The following is a 12,808-nucleotide window of genomic DNA, read 5'->3' as shown; positions in this document are numbered from 1 at the left end:
ACGAGTCGACTCCAAGCGTATCAAGTTCACTGGCACGAGCTCGAGTCGACTCCAGATCAGTACGAGTCGACTCCGACTGAGAACAGACAGAAGGACAGAAAGCTTCAACTCAGAAACTGTCAACGAGTCGACTCCCGAAGTGCGCGAGTCGACTCCAATGTTCAACGAGTCGACTCCAGGGTAGTAAGAGTCGACTCCAAGAGAAACACAAGGAAAAAGTCAGAGAACGATTTTCGGACTCTGAGATTCGAGTCGACTCCCGCAGTACGCGAGTCGACTCCGAGACTGAGCGACCATCAACAGACAGAAGACCATGTTACTGCCTCTGAGATTCGAGTCGACTCACAGACAGCTCGAGTCGACTCCGAGACAAGCTTCACGACAAAAGGCAGAAGACCAACTTTCGGAAACTGAGAGCCGAGTCGACTCCAAGGAAGTTCGAGTCGACTCCAAGACTGGATGAGCCAAAAGACAGAGAATCGGGAGTTCGGGCTCTGAGATTCGAGTCGACTCCCAGGACAGTCGAGTCGACTCGAGTGGACAAAATTCAAAATTGGATCCACGGACTTCAGTGGATGAGCCGACTCCAAAATTGCCAGGTCAGCTCCAGAAGTTGGCGAGTCGACTCCAGGTCAAGACGAGTCGACTCCCAGTCAAGACGGCAACTTTAATTCAAATTTGGAACAGTTGCCGAGTCGACTCCGGAAAAGCGTGAGTCGACTCCTGCTACAGCCGAGTCGACTCCTGATCGCGCGAGTCGACTCCAACCCACCAACGGTCATATTGTCAGGCTGCGCAGAGTGTGCAGAACGGCCAGAAAAAGCAGAGTAACGGCTAGTTTCCGTGGGGGTTGGCTTAAATAGCCACAGAGGACTGTAGCAAGGCAGGGAACAGATATTCCACTCCAAGCATTCAAGTTTTCAAGCTCTCCAAGTGCTCTTAAACGAAAAAGGGAAGATCTGCATTTACTGCTCCAACAACTTCTTCCCAACAATCAAAGCTTCCTCCTCCTGCATTCAAGTCGACCACTCTTTCAAGAGGAGACCGGAGTTCCAGAAGCCATACCTCTTCACCAGCTTAAAAGCGTTTGAGGGCTTCTAACTCCTTTACGATTATATTGTTTTAAATCTGCTTTTTGAGAAGCTATTTTCTGTTTTCTTCTATCTCTTGTATTTACTTGATTCAATCGGAGGATTGAATCAAGGGGTTTAAGGTTGGTTGGTGAGCCAAGTTAAAACCAACGTGTGTAAGGGTTTGATTGTGAGCCCGGAAAAACAATCGGGATTGGTTCTAGTCGGTGAGCCTGGGAAAACCGACCGAGTTCGTTGTGAGCTCGTAAAACAACAAGTTTGGTTGTGAGCTTGCAAAACAACCGGCTGTAATCCAAGGGGGTTATAGTGAAATTCTCAAGTGAGACTTGGGGAGTGGACGTAGGAGCAAGGGTTAGCTCCGAACCACTATAAAACTTTGTGTTTGTAGTGCATTGTCTCTCATCTTCTTCCCCGCACATTACTCACAGCACTAGGCTTTAATTAAATAACTTGCTATAGTTTTTAATTAATCATCCACAAAGTTTTAATTAGCCAAATTATTTTAAAAACCCAATTCACCCCCCCCTCTTGGGTTGTCTATCTGGGCAACAAATACGCAATTAGTGTAAGCCCATATTTTAAAATTATTCTAACATTCTCCCACTTGGGCGAACACGAATTGTCATATTAATTTAAAAACTTTATTTTTGAAAATGACTCTCGGGTTAGACTACAAAAGTGGCCACACATATAGCTCAAATGATAATCACCTTGGATACATGATCCGGTCGAACAAGAACATCAACATTAAACATAGAAGTCGTTACACTATTTAATCAATGTAAGACCACTCCACAGCTACAAATGCTAACATCCTTATCGATATGGATCCTCATCCTCCAACCAATGTGGTAGTATGTAGAATGAACTTAGCACCAAAATGTGATCAAAGATGTGCTAATTCATATCGGTCCTCATAAATGCTTCAAAAGAAGCCACATGTCTCAAAAGAGACTCACATCATGTCTTTATGCATTATATCTCGAGATCAAAATGATATCATAATAAAAAATACATGTGAAATGCATGCTCAAACATAATTATAATTTCTGTGCACAAAATACAGAATTATAAATAGAGAGATAAATATTATTATTATTGAAAGAGGCTGTACCCGAAGCATATGGGTTGCCTACATACCCTATAAAGGGGGTCAAGCCAAATCATAGTTCTTTTACATAAATAACTCCCACTAACCAAAAACATCAAAGATTTCCACAATGCCCATATTGATAATATGTGTCTTAAAGACTTTCGGTGCGAGTCCTTTAGTCAATGGGTCTGCAATCATTGCCTCTGTATTTATATGCTCTATTTTTGTTTGCCCTTCTTTAACTTTATCTCTGACTACCAAGTACTTGATGTCTATATGCTTAGAGCCATCAGAACTCATGTTATTCTTTGAAAATAACACCGCTGCACTATTATCATAGTAGATGGTAATTGGTCTCGAGATGGAATCAACAATTTTTAGTTTCGAAATAAAATTTCTCAACTAAATGGCTTGGACCGTAGCTTAATAACATGCCACAAATTCAGCCTGCATAGTAGAAGAAGCCACTAGAGTTTGCTTAACGCTTTTTCAAGAAATAACACCACTAGCCATCATAAAAACATAACCTAAAGTTGACTTCAGATCATCTTGACATCCTGCAAAATCAGAATCTGAGTAGCCTACCACCTCAAGATGATCTGTACGTTGAAAAGTAAGCATATAACCTTCAGTCTTTTTCAATAATCTCAAAACTTTCTTAGCTACTTTCCAATGCTCTTGTCTTGGATTCGATTAAAATCTACTAAGGACACTCACTGCATAGGTTATGTCAAGTCTAGTGCAAACTTGAGCATACATCAGGCTTCCTACAGCACTTGCATAGGGTATGTTCTGCTGAGATACGCCCCGTTCGATGCGATGTTTAAAGCGGAATTCGAACGGAACATCGTTCATCGTATGAACGCTCCTCGGATCGTAGAATTCAAAAAATTTTCTGGATCCAAATTCAGAAGATCTTTGAACTCATTAGGAAGGAAAGATTAGGATCTGAGGAGGGTTGATTAAGATTCATAAAACTGAAACAAAAATCAGAAGTTATAAATTTGAAGATCTTCTCTTCAAATTTTCTGCAGGTGTAGAACACCACAGCCTGATGATATATTCTAGGTTCTTATTTGAGCCGCACAATTGTCCGGCCTCTACAGGTATCCATACGAGGATCTAATCATCTGAGAATAGGTCTTACCGGAGTGCTAGCTCCTTGCAAAGACCTCTCATGACTATCATAATATTGGAAGATAAAAATCTGCAGCATACCACTTTGAAGAAGAACGCTTTCTTCTTCAACCTTGCTCGCAATGAAGAAAGATGAGAGATGAAGCTTTAAGCGTGGATCTTCCTTGCCTTGCTACCGTGGAAGAAGAGGAGGATGAAGACCCCTTGCTGTCGTGGAGAAGGAGGAAGAAGAAGAGGAGGTGTGGAGAGGAAGAGAAGAGAATTCATTCATAATGTCTCCCTTGCTACCCTTTTATAGATTGGGTTTAAGGCTTCTCCTAATCTTATTAGGAATATGGGACTATAACCCACCCTTAGATTAATGCCAAGTGTCTAATCCTTGTGCTCATAGATGCATGACATGTGTCCACTTAATCAATTGATTAATTTTTTAATCACATTAGGATTCCTAATCTCATTAGGAGAATTAATTGATTTGGGAGCATGCATCCTATGACGCCATATAGACTTTAAAGTCCGCATAGTGTGAACACGACTTAAGTCATATTCATCCTACGATGATATGTGGTCTTTAAAATCCGCACAATTCTTGGTTTAATCAAATTGACTCAATCATGAACCCAAATCAATTTGGATCGAACCCAATTTGATTTGGCTCATTAAATCAGCCCAATTGCAATCAATTCCACTTAATTCTTCTTCCATTAACTTATTAACACTTAGTGGTTTAATTTAATCACCAATCATATTAATGATTGATTTCTATTGTGATTCCAAATCACAATTATGATAGTCTGACTAATTAAATCCTCTATATGTGTGACCCCGTAGGTTCTATTTTGACTGGTAGTGAGACATATTGAGATCTCCATCTCAATATCACTGAAACTCCTTTCAGTGGACTGAAACGATTTCAGTTCTACTCTCAGGATTCACTGATCATCAATTGAATGCCTTCGATCTCACAATCCACTAGTGACACCTAGCAGTATGTGGTGGCAACCCAGCAGAATGTAATATCTGAACCTTAGGTGCAGTTAACATATGATACAATCCCTCTACCATGTATCCCGACGTGATGGAGGTTATGGATATTTCGTCAAACCCCATCATCCGTCATATGTCAAATTTATCCGACTTCCAGTTCGAGATATGAAAAACTCTTTTTCCAAAATACCTGGCCAGAAATTTATCGAACTCAGTCTCATAAAACATATAGGATCACTCCTAATCTATCAAGGTCGATAGATCCCATCTAGATGCAACCCTATTCCAAAATGAACCTACTGTAGCCAATCCGCACTACAAGAATCCAAATGGCTAGGGCCCAAGTTCACATGCTCGTCAAACTACAGCAACCTCACAGTGAATAGCTGAAGCATCGCAGGTCAAAGGACCAGTCATACAACTGCAGCATAAGTAGTCACTGACGAGTGGATAGACATCCATGTGACTACTATCTTTGGTCACGCTTAGTACCTTGTTTTCTAACAAGTACTCGCATAATCACTCCAGTGTCTCTACACCGTGGACTCGAGACTCGTCCATCTGACTAAGTAATCTGTGCACTAATCTCAGCGGATCGATCACCATCCCTCGTGATGGATTCATCGATCAGGAGCATTTATAAATTAATCCCTAATGATACATGCCTCAAATTCTCAACTCCTTGAGAATATGTGTCATCATCTATTAATTTTTTGGACGATTCATGGACACATACAAATATGAATGAAGAACAAATTGTCCAATCTTATTTATTAATAAGTGTCAAATTACAAATTTGTGCTCCAGATTACAAATATGCGTCAGCCACATTGGCTTCTAGGGCATACTTCTAACAATCTTCCACTTGCACTAAAGCCAATCAGACATGTATTTAAGTCCCATTTTCTCAAGATGGACTTCTAATTTCTTCTGACTCAGCTGCTTAGTGAATGGGTCTGCCACGTTATCAGTGGAGTCTACTCTCTGGACCTCTACATATTTTTTTCGAGGTCGTCGCGAATTAGATGAAATCGCCGCTCTATGTGCTTGGACTTCTGGTGAGACCTCGGCTCCTTAGCCTATGCTATGGCACCGTTGTTGTCGCAAAAAAGGATTATGGCATCTGATGACATGACTCCTAGCTCTTCGATAAACTTCTTGTACCAGAATGCTTCCTTCGCAGCATCCAATGCAGCAATGTACTCTGCTTCCATGGTAGAATCTGCAATAATCGGTTGCTTGGAACTCTTCCAATTTACCGATCCTCCATTGCATAAGAATACATATCCTGATGTAAATTTTCTATCATCAGGGTCAGTCATGAAGTCTGAATCAGTATATCCTTCTATCTTTAATTCTGTGCCTCCCCCAAAGACCAAAAACATATCCTTAGTCCTTCTCAAGTACTTAAGGATATTTTTTATAGCTATCCAGTGCCCCTCGCCTCGATTTGACTGATATCTGCTCGTGACACTCACAGATGTGCTATATCAGGTCGAGTACATAGCATGGCATACATGAGGCTCCCTATTACCGATGCATAAGGAATCCTACTGATGCGTTGAATCTCTTCAGATGTTTTGGGGCACATCTTTTTGGAGACATTTATCCCATGCCTTAGGGGTAACAATCTCCTCTTAGAGTTTTCCATGCTGAACCTCTTCAGCACTTCCTCTATGTACATTTTCTAAGATAGGCCAAGCATCCTCTTAGATCTATCTCTATAGATCTTAATTCCCAAAATATAAGATGCTTCACCTAGGTCTTTCATGGAGAACTTCTTAGACAACCATAACTTGACCAATGTGGGCATGGGAATATCATTCCCAATCAGGAGTATATCATCCACGTACAATACGAGAAATACTATAGCCCTCCCACTAACCTTTTTGTATACACATGGTTCCTCTTCGTTCTTGATGAAATCAAATGATTTGATTACATCATCGAAATGAGTGTTCCAACTTCGAGATGCTTACTTTAGTCCATAAATTGATATTTGCAGCTTGCAAACCTTGTGATCACCATCACTGGAAGTAAAACCTTGAGGCTGTTCCATATAGATATCTTCCTCAAGATATACATCAAGGAATGTAGTTTTTACATCCATCTGCCATATCTCATAATCATGATAAGCTGCAATGGCAAGCAACGTTCGAATGGACTTCAGCATGGCTACCGGTGAAAAGGTATCCCGATAGTTAATGCCTTCGCGCTGACTATAACCTTTTGCCACCAACCTTTCCTTATAGGTCTCTACCTTGCCATCCGAACCCATTTTTCTTTTGTAGATCCATTTACACCCAATAGGTACTATACCTTCAGGCGGAATTACTAAGGTCCATACTTGGTTGAAATGCATGGAGTCTATTTCTGACTTCATCGCATCCATCCATTTTTCGGAGTCGATGTCTAACATCGCTTCGTTGTAGGTCTTGGGATCATTACTATGATCTCTTTCTCCCATGAGAAACTCTTCTTCTATTTCCTCTGTAAGCATACCTAAGTATCTTTCAGGAGGATGGAAGATTCTACTGGATCTATAAAGTGGACGAGGTTCTTTATGTATTGGCTCAATGTGAATAGATTCACTAGGCTCAATTGCTCGTTGCTCTTCAGAGACTTTCTCTTCGAGCTCAATTTTTTTTCCACTGCCTCTATCAAAGATAAACTGTTTTTCCAAGAAGATGGCATGTCGGCTCACAAACACTTTGTGATCTTCTGGGATGTAAAAATTGTATCCTAACGACTCTTTAGGATATCCAATGAAACGAGCATCAATTGTCCTAGACTCTAACTTGTCCGTCTGTTGTTGCTTGACTTGGGCTGGACATTCCCAAATCTTGAGATAACCAAGACTTGGTTTCTTACCATGCCATATCTCATACGGTATGGTAGGAACGGACTTAGAGGAAACTCTGTTCAATATGCAGATAGCTGTAAGTAAGGCATCTCCCCACAAGAATAAGGGTAAGTCAGTGAAGCTCATCATGGACCTGACCATATCCGATAGGGTCTGATTCCTTCTTTCTGACACTCTATTGAGTTGAGGTGTTCCAGAAGGAGTCCATTGTGAAACTATACCATTTTGTTTAAGATAATCGCGAAACTCTCCACTAAGGTATTCTCCTTCTCGATCTGATCGAAGAACCTTAATAAGTTTTTCTGTCTGTTTTTCTACTTCAAATCTGAATTCTTTGAACCTTTCAAATGCTTCAGATTTATGTCTCATAAGATAGACATAACCATACCGTGAGAAATCATCGGTAAAAGTAATAAAGTAGAAAAATTGACCCCTAGCCTGCACATCGAATGGGTCACACACATCAGTGTGTACTAGGGCAAGTATTTCAGTGGACCTTTTTCCGTGTCCTACAAATGGTAATTTGGCCATTTTTTCTTGAAGGCAGGATTCACAAATCGGATATGACTCAGAAGTCAATGAACTCAAAAGCCCATGTTTCTCCAATTTGTTAATTTTGTCTTCTCTTATATGACCAAGTCTGAGGTGCCACAAATACTTTTGATTTATCTCATCTAGATCTTTTAGATCCTATGGTACTCATTGTATGCTCAGATACATTCACAGATACATCTATATGTAAGTGATAGAGACCGCCAATCATAAAACCACGTCTAAATAATTTATTTTGCAAATAAAAAAAAATGTGGTCTTTATTGAAATTGAATTTATAATGTTCCTGTGCTAGACAAGATACGGAATCAGATTTCTGCTAGCACTAGGTACAAAATAACAATCTCTAAGTATCAAACTAAATCCTGACGGTAAATGCAAAGGGAATGTGCCCACAGTAACAACAGCAACTCTTGCTCCATTGCCAACCCGTAGGGTTACCGCACCTTTCGTAAGCCTTCTACTTTTCTTTAGACCCTGCATGGTAGTGCACAAGTGAACACTAGAACCAGAGTCTATAACTCAACTAGAAATAGAAAAAACCGTTAGATTAGTTTCAATAATGAGCATATTAGACATACCTTTAGAAGGCGTGTCACCCTTCTTGCTCTTTATGTTTTTCATGTAGATAGGACAGTTCCTCTTCCAATGGTCGTATTCATTGCAATGAAAACATTTTTCTTTGGGTTCGGTCTTCTTCTTCGGAACTTCCTTTTTTGGCTTTTTCTCGGTCTTCTGCTTTTTGCAGGCTTCTTCTTCTTCCCAGTAGACTTTCTGTTGGAAGTAGAAGCTAGCTCAGCAACGAGAACGGTGCCTCTTGAACCTTTCAAGGCTCTCTCAGTTGTCACCAACATATTCAACAATTCAAGTTTGGTGCATTCAATTTTATTCATATGGTAGTTTACAATAAACTGCCCATATGAAGATGGCAATGATTGTAGGATCAAATCCGTTTGCAAATTTTTGTGCATGGTCATGCCAAGCTTCTCAAGCTCCTCAAGATCCTTGATCATGGTCAAACCATGTTCATGGACGGACTGCCCATTGCGCATCTTGGCTTTGAAGAGCCGCTTGGACACTTCAAACCTTGCTACGCGACTCTATTCACCATACAACTCTTGTAGGTGATCAAGTATGTCCTTAGCAGTGTTCATGCTCTTATGCTGGTATTGTAATTCATTGGACATGGATGCCAAAATGTAGCACCTAACCTTATTGACGTCATCCAACCATTTTGCATGCGTCTCACGCTGCTCATTGGTTGCACGGGCTGGTAACACCAGGAGTTCATGGTCAAGGACATAAGATATCTTTTCGCAACTCAAGACAATCTTCAATTTGCGGAGCCAATCTTTATAGTTTGGTCCAGTCAACCTATTGTTATCTAGAATTCGAACTATCGGGTTGGAAGCCATTGACATCTGTAGAGAGTAAAGATTCTAATTAGAAATTTGTATTTGACATTAATTTATTTTTAGGAACTTTTAAAACAAAATTGGATCAAATCCTCCCACTATTTTTCGGATCTCTCACACTCCCCTGGTAAATATACGGAAACCTGCGACTTAGGGTCTCGAGTGGGGTGCTGCGGTCCCACCAATCTACATGTCACCTTACCTGACAGTTATTGGAGATACATAGACGATGAGTGTACAACTCTTGTACAATGCTTCGTAAGCATAATGAGCTAACTTGGTCTCCAAGTCATAAGAACCTCGCCTAACAGTTAGTGGTCCCGTTCCTTGGTTAAGTCGGATCCACTGTATATCCCGCAAAAATAAAGCTATGATTGGATCCTCACCTAACAGTTATTGGAGCCCAACCCCACCTTTACCCCACAACATCTCATGTCAATAGAGAGGTTCAATCCCCCGATGCAACTAGCCCACTGTATCCAGCCGAGACTAATCAACGCCGGAAAGATCTTAGCAACTCTACTACGGTGGAAGACCAATCGACTTAATATTGGGTAATCAGATCTTAGTGATTCCAACTTTGAGCTTTCCATAGGAGGTAATCAATCAATTGGCTAGGTAAGCAGATGGGAGGCTCCCCTTACTCAGAGAGTAAGGTCCTAATTAAGTAACCACCTTTGAGCTTTCCTGACACCAATTAGATCAATTAATCAAATATGGCTAGCTCAATGTATCGTTCACTCTCGATTGATTTAGGAAGGTTTTAGATCTTTTGGGATTTATATTTAATGTAACCATCTACCCTATACCATATGTCATTCGATTTACATCTTATGTAAATATCACATTGGTTCAGGTTTACATCCTATGTAATTATGAAACCCTTTCATACATTATGTGATTACATCTTATGTAAATGATATAATTATTTCAGTTTACATCTTATGTAAATGTCCTATTATTTAAGGATTTTATTTACATCTCATGCAAATAAATTTTGTTTAACTAATACATACATCTCATGCATACATTATTTTAAACATAACCTTAAATAAGTATGAACATAATGATTACCACATGCATCTCATGTATATTTTTCAGATCTAAAACTTTTAATCTATTATGCTTTCTCTGAATTTCAGATCATAAATTACTGAATTTCAAACATTGTAATCTAATTGCAATTCTAAAATAATTTGCAAGATCAAAGCAAATAAAAATCTGCATGCTGAAAATTTCAGCAACCTAAAATTTCAGCGCGCAGAAAATCCAGCAAGCATAATTTTTTAAAAATCAGATTAAAAACATGGTAATCAATCCATAAGTCCTAATCATGCTCCCTAGAACCATGGCTTTGATACCACTATTGAGGTACGCCCCGTTCGATGCGACGTTCGCATCGACATTCGAACGGAACGTCGTTCATCATATGAACACCCCTTAGATCGTCTCGGATCGTAGAATTCAAAAATTTTTCTAGATCTAAATCCAGAAGATCTTTGAACTCATTAGGAAGGGGATATTAGGATCTGAGGAGGGTTGATTAGATTCATAAAACTGAAACAAAAATCAGAAGTTATAAATTTGAAGATCTCCTCTTCAAAAATTCTGCAGGTGTAGAACACCGCATCCTGATGATCTATTCTAGGTTCCTGTTTGAGCCGCACAATTGTCCGGCCTTTACAGTTATCCATACGAGGATCTAATCATCTGAGAATAGGTCTTACCGGAGTGCTAGCTCGTCGCAAAGACCTCTCATGACTATCATAATATTGGAAGATAAAAATCTGCAGCATATCTCTTTGAAGAAGAACGCTTTTTTCTTCAATCTTGCTCGCAATGGAGGAAGATGAGAGATGAAGCTTTAAGCATGGATCTTACTTGCCTTGCTACCATGGAAGAAGAGGAGGATGAAGACCCCTTGCTGCCATGGAGAAGGAGGAAGAAGAAGAGGAGGCGTGGAGAGGAAGATGAGAGAATTCATTCATAATGTCTCCCTTGCTACCCTTTTATAGATTGGGTTTAGGGCTTCTCCTAATCTTATTAGGAGTATGGGACTATAACGCACCCTTGGATTAATGCCAAGTGTCCAATCCTTGTGCTCATAGATGCATGACATGTATCCACTTAATCAATTGATTAATTTTCTAATCACATTAGGATTCCTAATCTCATTAAGAGAATTAATTGATTTGGAAGTATGCATCCTACGATGCCATGTGGATTTTAAAGTCCGCTTAGTGTGAACATGACTTAAGTCATATTCATCCTACGACAATATGTGGTCTTTAAAATCCGCACAATCCTTGATTTAATCAAATTGACCCAATCATGAACCCAAATCAATTTGGGTCGAACCCAATTTGATTTGGCTCATTAAATCAGCCCAATTGCAATCACTTTCACTTAATTCTTCTTCCATTAACTCACTAACACTTAGTGGGTTAATTCAATCACCAATGATATTGATGATTGATTTCTATTATGACTCCAAATCATAATTATGATAGTCTGACTAATTAAATCCTCTATGTGTGATATCCCGTAGGTTCTATTCTGACTGGTAGTGAGACATATTGAGATCTCCATATCAATATCACTGAAACTCCTTTCAGTGGACTGAAACGATTTCAGTTCTACTCTTAGGGTTCACTGATCACTAAGTGAATGTCTTCGAGTCTCACAATCCACTAGTGACACCTAGTAGTATGTGGTGGCAACCCAGCAGAATGGAATGTCTGAACCTTTAGGTGTAGTTAGCGTATGATATAGTCCCTCTATCATGGATCCCGACGTGACGGAGGTTATGGATATCTCGTCAAACTCCATCATCTGTCATATATCAAATTTATTTGACTTCTAGTTCGAGATATGAAAAACTCTTTTTCCAAAATAACTGGCCAGAAATTTATCGAACTCAGTCTCATAAATCACATAAGATCACTCCTAATCTATCAAAGTCGATAGATCCTATCTAGATGCAACCCTATTCCAAAATGAACCTACTGTAGCCAATCCGCACTACAAGTACCCGAATGGCTAGAGCCCAAGTTCACATACTTGTCAAACTACAGCAACCTCACAGTGAATAGCTGAGGCATCGCAGGTCAAAGGACCAGTCATACAACTGCAGCATAAGTAGTCACTGACGAGTGGATAGACATCCATGTGACTACTATCTTTGGTCATGCTCAGTACCTTGTTCTCTAACAAGTACTCGCATAATCACTCCACTGTCTCTACCGTGAACTCGAGACTTGTCCATTTGACTAAGTGATCTGTGCACTAATCTCAGCGGATCGATCACCGTCCCTCGTGATGGATCCATCGATCAGGAGCATTTAGAAATTAATCCTTAATGACACATGCCTCAAATTCTCAACTACTTGAGAATATGTGTCATCATCTATTAATTTCTTGAACGATTCATGGACACATACAAACATGAATGAAAAACAAAATGCCCAATCTTATTTATTAATAAGTGTCAAATTACAAATTTGTGCCCCAGATTACAAATATGCGTCAGCCATGTTGGCTTCTAGGGCATACTTCTAACATGTTCTTCAAAGATTTTCTTTCAAGTTTATTTCTTGGGCATTGGGCTTTGCTAAACTTATCCCCTTTTACTATAGGTACACCACCGGGTGCACGGTTTTGCATATTGAAC

Source organism: Phoenix dactylifera, chromosome 4, assembly GCF_051530095.1.
Source record: "Phoenix dactylifera cultivar Ajwa chromosome 4, Ajwa_hap1_PhDact_Kaust_v1.1, whole genome shotgun sequence".
In the NCBI taxonomy this organism is placed as follows: domain Eukaryota; kingdom Viridiplantae; phylum Streptophyta; class Magnoliopsida; order Arecales; family Arecaceae; genus Phoenix; species Phoenix dactylifera.
Note: the sequence above shows the minus strand (reverse complement) of the source record.